The sequence below is a fragment of the Leucopleurus acutus genome, assembly GCF_964270905.1.
Source record: "Leucopleurus acutus genome assembly, chromosome: 6".
Taxonomy (NCBI): domain Eukaryota; kingdom Metazoa; phylum Chordata; class Mammalia; order Artiodactyla; family Delphinidae; genus Leucopleurus; species Leucopleurus acutus.
In genome coordinates this window covers 74,328,337-74,336,378 of record NC_139149.1, presented here as the reverse complement: position 1 = coordinate 74,336,378, position 8,042 = coordinate 74,328,337, and the positions used below count along the sequence as shown (strand labels likewise).

At 40.3% G+C, this 8,042-nt stretch overlaps 2 pseudogenes across 2 annotated transcripts; one reads left to right on the top strand and one right to left on the bottom strand.

The window, feature by feature from the left end:
* Positions 1-283: 283 nt before the first annotated feature.
* On the bottom strand, positions 284-2,469 carry LOC309963285 (annotated as a pseudogene). Its single transcript has 2 exons — positions 2,374-2,469; positions 284-656 (listed from the first exon to the last, which is right to left on the bottom strand). The product of its transcript is annotated as an uncharacterized misc_RNA (transcript).
* Positions 2,470-4,712: 2,243 nt separating this feature from the next.
* On the top strand, positions 4,713-5,019 carry LOC309962826 (non-histone chromosomal protein HMG-14-like; annotated as a pseudogene). Its single transcript has one exon. The product of its transcript is annotated as a non-histone chromosomal protein HMG-14-like (transcript).
* The last annotated feature ends 3,023 nt before the right edge of the window (positions 5,020-8,042 follow it).

Sequence of the window (8,042 nt, the reverse complement as noted above, 5' to 3'; positions counted from 1 at the left end):
AAGCTATCAGAGCTATAAATAAGGAACACGTGAATATGAACACAGCCGTGCCAAAGCATTAGAACTGTTAAAAGAAAATAAGATGTGGTGTAAACACAACTGATAGTTTTCTCCGTAAGCCACTTTCCACTGATTTATAAAGCTATGGTTTTATCATTCTTTTAAAAAGGACAATGTTTCCACATTGCTACATGCAGTGATTTCATTGTACATTCTTAACTACAATGCAATCTTCAGTCCTCCTGCAGAGCTTGACATATCTCATCAGGATTTCTTCAGAAAGTCAGCTCGTCGTATTTTCAGCAGCCTTTAATGCTGCAGCGGCCTTGAGAAATTCCTTAATAACTGATGATAAAGCTTCTGGGTTAATTCCTTGTTCACAGAGCCGTACACATATAGACAAGAGTTTCCATATCTAATCCAGTATTCAAAATTCTTGAAATCTCAAGCAGAGATTTCTCCATGGTCTCCCTCACCGCATTCAGATTTGCCGCCGCCGCCCCGGCGCCGCTGCTACTCGCCCTGCCGGAGGCCAGAGGGCGAGGGAGGAGGGCGAAGGGCCTGACCCGGAACTGGAGCGCCTTCCTTTCTCCTGGGCACTCACACCGCGCGTTCTCCGCGCTCGCCGGGCAGGCTCCGCCCCTCGCGCTCGCCTCCTGTACGTCTTGATGGAAAGCTTGTGAGTCCGTCACTCAAGATATCTATTTCCCAAGCACTCACCAGGTATTGAGACTCAGTACAGGGGCTTCCTCATGGAAACGATTGCTATGGAGTTGATAAAATAAGGTAATGGTCTTCAAAAAGCTGGGCAGAAATAGGTGGCAGTTACTGATAAACCTGTCATTGGTCCATGGCAAACTGAAAAAATTAAGGACAATATAGTAAACTTCCAGATAACCAATATTATTAAATTAATTTTAAAAATTTGGTTTTTCTATGTTTTCTTCATTCAATATTTGTGATACTGGGCACTGTTGGAGATACAGTGACTTGTCCTCATGGACATTACATTCTAAGTGGAGGACACAAATTTTGAACAATAAAACACGTATTTCACATACCAGTAAGTTCTATGCAGAAAATAAATCAGAGTATCAGGACAGAGCATGCCTGGAATAGGGCAAGGGTTGGTTAACTCACGTAGAGTGGTTAGGAAGGTCTGTGAGGAAGCGGCATTTGAGTGAGGAATGGATGAAGAGAAGGAACCACCAAGTAAAGATCTAAAGGAAGACTATTTCTGTCAGGAGAAAGCATGTGCAAAGGTCCTGAGGTGGGAATGGGCTTGGTGGTAGCAGACGTGGAGTGAGAAAAGGTGGAGAACAGAAGCAGATGAGATCACAGAAGTGGTCAGGGGCCAGGTCATGCAAGTAAGGCATTTGGATTTTATTCCACATATAACAGGAAGTCCACTGGAAGGTTTTAAGCTAATAGGGCAAGAGAGAGGGAAACAATTTAAGAGATTTTAGCAGTAATGTTAATGACAGAAAATGATGACGTAGACTAGGGAGGCTGGGTTGGAAATGGAGGCGATGAAAAGTGGCACATTTGGAGTATGTCTTGAATGTTGAACTGATAGGATCTGCTGAAGGACAGAGTGTGGGAAAAATACAGAAGTGTGGCTGACAGACTTTAAGGTGGTCCCCCTGACCACTGCGTTCTGGTGTTCATGTGCTTGCTTAATCCCCTCCCTTTGAGTGTGGCTGGGACCTGTGACTAACTTTTAACCAACAGAACATGGCAAAGGTGATGGGATGTTACTTCTGTGATTACATCATATAAGACTCCATCTGGCTAGTAGGCTCTCTCTCTTTCTCCCTTGCTAGCTTTGAAAAAGCAAGCTGCCATGCTATCAGAGGGCCTCTGGAGAAAGCCCTTTGGCAAAGAACTGTAGCTGGCTTCTAGATACTGACAGTGGCCTCCAGCTGACATCCAGCTAGAAGTCAGGACCCTCAGTCCTACAACCACAGGAACTGAACGTTGCCAACAACCTCATGAGCTTGGAAGCAGATCACCAGCTGAGCTTCCATATGAGAACTAAGCTTCTAGATGAGAATTGAGCCCCAGTCCATACCTAAACTGCAGCCTTGTAGAGCCTTGCTGAGTCCTGACTCCTGACCCGTGGAAACTATGAGATATTAAATGTATGTTGTGTTAAGCTGCTAAATTTGTGGTAATTTGTTACGCAGCAATAGAAATGTAATACACATAGGATGTTTAAATCAACTTTTCTAGTCTTAGTATCATGAAGTGTTTAAACAATAAAAAAGCCATGATCCCTGAACACAGCTCACTTGATTTGCAGTTGGCGAAGCAGGGCCACAGAGTAAGCAACACATCTGAGGCTATACAGCTCACTAGCAATTAGAATCCCACCTCCTGTTTCCACAGCAACTGCTTTTCCTGCTGCACTATGCTGCTTTCTATTAAACGTTGTTTTTGTTTGTTTCTGTTAGTCTGTGTGAAGGACATCCTACAACTTTATTCTGGTTTATTGAGGCTTGTCAGAAAAAAAGATGTCTTTCTTTACCTCATCCAGGAGGTCTGCCCATGTGTGGTTCATCTGAATTCTTAACCTGCAACCTGTGGTAGCCTCTGTCATGGAAATGAAGTGGCATTGGGTTAGGGAGAACCCTTTAGACTCTCCCAGACACAGCTTATTTTAAAACTTCCTACCCATTCAAGGCAATGCTCCTCTTTCCCCATAAATTCTTGGGAGCTCTTGCCCTGTTTATGTGGCCTTTCCTGGAAAACAGAACCACAGTAGGGGTCACTGAACGGCCACTGGGTTGAAGTGATAGAAAACAAGAAAATAGAAAATATTTTTAAAATAGAAGGAAAGAAGGAAGGAAGGGAAGGAATGGAGGGAGGAAGGGAGGGAGGGAGGAAGGGAGGGAGGGAGGAAGGAAACTACATGGGAGGAATGCAGCCTAAAATGCCAGTGACCCTTGGTGCTCACAATTGAACATATATGATTAAACATAGTGAACATCTCTCATTAGCTGTACAGCTGCTGGCAAACCTGGTGGATGCATCTTACACTGTTTTCTGGGTCCATTGCCAGAGACAAGAGACAGGAACTGGAATTTTGGCTAAGGCTGCTCTGGAAGTTGCTCTTTCTTTATATAGTTCATGAAGCATTGGAAGGATTTAGCAAACAGCCTCATCATATCAGGAGACTTCAGTACTTTCTTGGCAATTCTCTTAATTCTCACATATTTTCCGGCCCTTTGTCTCTCGACCTGTTCCTTGCTTAGCCTAGTACAAAGTTACTATTTTCGTTCTTTTAATGCTAGGATGAGAAAATGGAATTCTTCTCTTTCGTGTATGAGCCAAGGCATCGGGTTGACAGGGTGAAATAGGCAACAGGGATAGAGTGAAAGATGACAGGTGAACATCGACATGCAGTGGACAACCAAATATTTATCTCTAGATTGCCGTAATTTGGGGGGTGGTGTGACTCAGGATAAGATGAGGCTGGTAAATAATTATGGTTTAAGTTATCAAGCTGTAGGTCAGACTCTTGTTCAGCTATTTGATATAAGCAAATACCAGCAGTCACATTTTATGGGGAAATGTTTCACCTGACCTAAGTACATAGGAATATTTACTGCAATTCTGAAAATAATTTGAGATTACTAAGCTTCCCCTATCCTTTTCGCTGAGAAGACACCCACCCCTCGCCCGCCCTGTTCCCACACCATCCTGCAAAAATCCTTTTTTCACTTGCCAGGACCCTGAAATTTAAGAATTAAATATGCTTATTTGCTTATCTTCGCAAATATGCTCTTTGCTTATTTGTTGTTTACCTAAAATTTATATAACTCAGGAATGATAACAAGGGAAGCTTTGTCAGCTATTTATACATGAAAGTGAGTCTATGCCATCATTTCCTGGAGCAGGTTTAGGTGAGGGGTGGGAGGCTGCTTTGATAGTGAGAGAAGTTGTATGGTGGGAGGCACTAGGGAGGCACAGATGGGGAATACACCTAGGGAAGGTCAGGCAAAGGGAAGGGGGCTCTGAAAACCAACACAAGGTACTTGGCCATCTGCCGGGACAAGCATCAGCCTAACATGATCTCCGTCTGGCTTCTTTCCTGATCCTTGTAAGAAATCGTCTCTGAACAAGCTAAAAACCTAAATAACAATTGATGTGGCACTCAAGAGCCACGCATCGTTACACACTGTTTAGTAACATAAATATTATTCTGTATAGTTCCATGTATTCAAAGCTTTTAAAAGCGCACCGTATTGTCAGGTTACTTAAACGGCCCGCATGGTATTACCTTCTTGTCTGATGAGGGTATATTAATGATATGCAAACTTTGCTGTATACAGGTAATGCATATAATTATATTTTCTAAATTTCCATATTTCGAGCAAGTTTAATTTTCAGTTAGGGCACTTTACACTGTATTTAATAACACTTTCATGATTAAAATTGGTCAATTAATTCAACCAAATGATTAATTTAGTAGAATATTATTTCAATTCGGCTATTTTATTCTGTTGCTTAAAAATATGTAAACAAAATAAGCCAAAACAAAACCAAAATCCCAAACAAATACTAAGCCTTCCAGTTAACTCTGTCAAAAAAATTTGAGGCATTAGAAAACAGATTATTGGGGCGGCAGCGGCCAAGCCCCCCAGCTTCGCGAAGGCTCTCGGCGCGCCGCGGCCCCCAGGCACCGGGCACGCGCCCGCCCCGCCGCCACGATGCCCCAGAGGAAGGTCAGCTGCGCCCGAGGGGACGGCGAAGGAGGAGCCCAAGAGGAGGTCGGCGAGGTTGTCAGCTACACCAGCTCCTGCAAAAGTGAAAACGAAGCCAAAAAAGGCGGCAGGAAAGGATAAATCTTCCGACAAAAAAGTGCAAACAAAAGGGAAAAGGGGAGCAAAGGGAAAACAGGCTGAAGTGGTTAACCAAGAGACTAAAGAAGACTTACCTGCAGAAAATGGAGAGACTAAAAATGAGGAGAGCCCAGCTTCTGACGAAGCAGGAGAGAAAGAAGCCAAGTCTGATTAATATCACACACCTGGTCCTATCAGGGGCCCCTGTCTCCCTTCTTGTACAGTCCAGAAAAATATTTTTATCAACTCTTTTGTAAATGCAGGTTTTTTAGTAGCTCTAGAAACATTTTTTAAAAGGAAGGAATCCCACCTCATTCCATTTTTTTAAGTGTAAATGCTTTTTTTTAAGAGGTGAAATCATTTGCTGGTTGTTTATTTTTTGGTACAACCAGAAAATAGTGGGATATTGAATATGGGAGGCTTTGATTGTCTTGGGTGTCAGCTTAACATTCCACAGATGGAGGGTAGCTTTTCTATCCTATAATACAAAGCATACTAAATGGCAGTTTGGAGTCAGTGGTGCACTTAATGTCTTAAACACTTTAAATTACTTCTCTTCCGATGTGGTTTTTGGTAGAATTGTTTCCTAAAGCAAACCACTCACCCCTTGATCTTGGCTCTCCTGGGCAGAATTTTGTGCACTCTGTAACATCTTTGGTCGTGGTAGTCCAGTTCTTCTAGTAACTGTTAATGTGCTGTGAACGATTGACAATTTGAGTATGTAGTGTATATGATATTAAATTGTGAATTAGTGGAACTTACGATGTAACAGCATATCAATATTTGAAGATATTGGTACTTGATAACCTGTGAAGGAAAATTTGCCCCTAAATTTTAAGCTGGAAAGTCACTGGAATAACTGTTCAGAAAAGAATCACAACTGCATGATTTTTTAGAGTTTTGGTACGTATATTGAGAATTGTGTACAAATTGAAATGTCTGTGTACTGATCCTCAAAACAACCAATAAAATCTCAATTATGAAAGAAAAAAAAGAAAGAAAACAGGTTATTGGCAACAGCAATGTGAATTTTTGTGAATCCACCAAGAGTTGAAGCAATTTGATTATGATAACTTGGCTTTAAGAATTAGTTCTTAAAAAATATATATATTTATAAAAATTTCCCTCTGTAATGGAGAATAACTTGTACAGTTTCTGAGGATTAAAATGTCATTGTACATTTGTCCAAATCCATAGAATGTACAACACCTAATATAAACTATGGACTTTAGGTGATAATGTATTAATGTAGGTTCATCAGTTATAACAAATGTACCACTGTGGTGGGGAATGTAGATAATGGGAACCACTATGCATGTGTGAGGGCAGGAGGTATATGGGAAATCTTTATACCTTCTGCTTAATTTTGCTGTGAACCTAAAACTGCTCTAAAAAATAAAGTCTACTGAAAAGAAAGGAAAGAAGAAGGCTGGACTTCAGAGTGTGGACTTCTCGCCAAAGAGGCAGTGATAATGGAAATCTCCCCATCCCCGCCAAAAGTGATGGTATGTGAAAGATTAGCATCCTTAGGTTGAGAGAAATAAAACAGAAAAGTAATGTTTGCAGTTGATGAGGAAAGCTTAGAAATGTCTGGGTAAACTCTTTAGGTATCAAAATAGAATTCAAAAAAAAAAATAGAATTCATTAATTTACTAGGTTTTCCCTCATGTATACTGAAATCAGTTTTACCTCATGGTCCAGATTACTAAAGATAGATGGCCACCTAGAAAAGAAAGAGTGGGAGAAAGGGAGAGAGAAAGAGAGAGAGAGAGAGAGAGATGGGCATGCATAGATTTTGGATCTGCTCTGTCTGGCTCTGCCTGGCCTTCCCCATACCTGTCAGCCTGGGGTGGACAGAAAACCCCCTGCTTCTTTCATGGGGACAGGATACTCTCTTGCTGCTGGCTGCCTTGTTGGGAGGTTTGCCAGCTTCTCTTCAGAACATGGACCATTTGTTTTTGTTGGAAAGAAATTTTGAAAGAAACAAACTATGATTCCTTGGTTTTGTTAAAAATAGGGTGCTTCTGGTGGTAGTTAAGTTTGGCAGTCAGGGAGGTTTGAGAACGATATGTATGTCCTGTATGTCTGGGCTAGAACCTTTTTCTCAGCTGTGCAGTGTTTGCTGAATAAGATTCAATATGTAACTGACACAAGCAAATACAGATAATCTTCAGAAGCTTAAACATGTTTTAAAAGTAAACTAAGTTAGTCTTTGACCCTAGGATACTATTGAGAGTCAGATCCCAAGACCAATGTGTTTTAGCTGCAAACAGATCAGGTCTCTGAAGCTATGAATGGACAATAAAACCAATACATGCATACACACATACATATGTGCATACACACATATATACACATCTGTATATGTTCCAGGATTAAGGATTTTAAAATAAATATGAATTAAAATGACAAATACGTAGCTATTTTCTTGTTTAAATTATTTTATATTCCCATTAGTTACCATAGTAAAATTGAGCATCTTTCCAGCAGGTACCCTTTCAGTACTTCAGTATAAAAATAGTTTGATTTATTAAAAATAATTTCACATAACATTTTGCAGCTTTACTCTGCACAAGGAGTTTATGTTAGCATGTTTAATGTCATCTCTGTTTTGAACTCTTCAGAATTTAAAAAATACATATCTGTCTTAGAGACCATTATGCATCAGTTTATTTGTCTTATATAACTCATCTTAATATTTAACTTGTACTAAAATAACTTATTAAGATTATTTAATTTGCTTGGGAAGACTGATACACAACAGACTTTTTGGTCTTGATGTCTTCTCACAAAGCATCCATGGTTATTACTATTGCATAATTAAGCAGACTTCCAGAAATATGACAATGTACAAATTGGAGTAATGCCAAAATTATGTATATAGAGATTGTTTCAGAGAATAAAAACCAATCTTTCCCTCTAACACCAATTATCTAGTGTTCTTACACACTGAACAAATAACCAAATCGATCATCCTCAACCTTGAACTAAATTTGGAGAGCTCTCATTTTTACAGGCTCATCGGGCTTTCATTTTCATCTTTTAATGAACTTGCCCATGCTGAGCGAAGACATTTGAATCTAATAAACAATTTGTCAAGTGCATTCCCTTGCACCGGGATAGGATTTTTGTTGTTATTTAATTTTTTCTTTTAATCAGCAGCTTTGTCCTGGGTTGGTTAGGATCAGAGCTTTGACC